At 38.3% G+C, this 1,906-nt stretch overlaps 1 protein-coding gene across 15 annotated transcripts in view; it reads left to right on the forward strand.

The window, feature by feature from the left end:
- The window catches only part of LOC106877140 (one cut domain family member 2), a 348,210-nt gene that overhangs the window by 308,179 nt on the left and 38,125 nt on the right, over positions 1 to 1,906 (forward strand). The gene's annotated exons all lie outside the window — the stretch shown is intronic.

A 1,906-nucleotide genomic window follows, 5' to 3' on the forward strand; every position in this document is an offset into this window, starting at 1 on the left:
TGACAGTTCGTCCTCCTCCTCCTACTTCATCGTTACCCTCCCCCCTCTCTCTCTAACTTTGTCGCCCAGGTCCTCCCATCTGCCACTACCACCCACCTGTGAAACACAAGGCTGCTGTTTCGAATCTCCATATCTTGCCTTTTGTTTTTCTTTTGTTTTTATTTCTTTCATTTGGTCCCCATTCTTAATCACCATTCTACAGTGGAGAATATCGGAGACGTGTGGTGGTGGTGATGGTGGTAGTGGTGGTGGTAGTGCTAGCTGTTATAGCTGTTATAGTGGTGGTGGTTGCATAAAACCCCCTCCCCACCGCTTATCATAAACATGTGTATGTCTCTACTACCTTATGTGAATGTCTATAAACAACCCTATTACCGCGGTCACTGACCGTCTTACCAAACAATAAGGAGCTAAGCGGGACTTGTTTGTAGGCTTTCATCAAACTGTGCCTTTTGGTACATTTTAAAGAAGAAGCAAAAAGAAAGAAAAAATAAGCTTTTGAAGGCAAAACATTGTCTCTTTCACCTGTTTGCCATTCAAAATAATAAATAATACACTTTACAAAATGTATTGAGTTCTTTCTTCAGCTGATGGTTTTATATTCCTTCTATAACGTTCTATAAACATTATCAGAATAATTATTTCTGCTCTATGTAAGTACAAAACCTGAAATTTTGGAGGAAGGGGACTAAATCGATTGGATTCACTCCAGGGCTCAGTTGGTCTTTATTTCATCGACCCTCAACGGATGAAAGACAAAGGTGACCTCAGTGGAATTTGAACTCAGAACGTAGTAAAGGTCATTTGCCAGTATAATGTGGCAGACTCGGTTGGGACGAATGTTACTGTTATCTAACCCCAGGAAACATCGTCTGCAGCTGGCTATACGACACACAATCTGTGTCTTTATATTTTCGAACAGGGGAGTTTAGCAACCCCATGTGTGTGTGTGTGTGTGTGTGTATAGTACACCACTGATTTTCGGCAACTGCTGGTCCAGCACATCCTATAATCGGTATAAATTACGAAGGAAGATCTTGAAACTTCCATGGCTGCCAGTCTAGTTTATGGCGCAATTACAGAGGGTGTTGTACGTCCCATGTGTTCACGTGGAACGACTCTCTGCTTATTAAACTTCAAATCAATTACCCTTAGCTATGGCTTCTACAGGTAAAAGGAGAATTGAGAGCAATAATGGTAGCGTCAAACGTAAGCACCAATCCGTCGAGATCCAAGATAAAGTAGAACCCTTCATGGTTGTTTAGACGAACTGATCTTCTCAAGCCCGGCAAACCCCAGTCATCTTTGGTCCTTTGTTTTCTTCTCTGTGAGATTCAACATCTTCAGATCAACCTTTGACTACTTCATCCCATGTTTCTTATGGTTTTTGCCTCTTCTCCAACTTCCATTGGCTTTTATTCTGCTCTTCTCACCCATATACATCACATGACCAGCACATGCTGTCTTCTCTCTCTCTCTCTCTCTCTCTCTCTGATTCCTCTTCAATTTTCCTCTCTCTACATTCAATACTCTGTCCTACATGTTCACGTACAAGTTGTACATCCAATGGAACAACTAGCTTATATATTTATATATGCATACCAACTGAAATATATACACACACGAACACACATAGTCATATATACATATTTGGACACATAACTATTCTCATTGTTGCTTCATAGATACTTTTTTAAATTTTTGTTTCCTTATATATATATCTTTTACTATATACATTTTTTGATATATTTTTCATGTATTTTTTTCACATTTAAAAAGTATTTTGTTATTTTTAATTTCTTCCTTCTTTTTTTTTTTTGTGCTGCAGCCTTTTCAAAATCATTTATATTATTATTCAAATTATTCTTTAGACATATTGAAAAAAGCTAAACACAACAAAGAGACA

This window comes from Octopus bimaculoides, chromosome 15 (genome assembly GCF_001194135.2).
Source record: "Octopus bimaculoides isolate UCB-OBI-ISO-001 chromosome 15, ASM119413v2, whole genome shotgun sequence".
In the NCBI taxonomy this organism is placed as follows: Eukaryota; Metazoa; Mollusca; class Cephalopoda; order Octopoda; family Octopodidae; genus Octopus; species Octopus bimaculoides.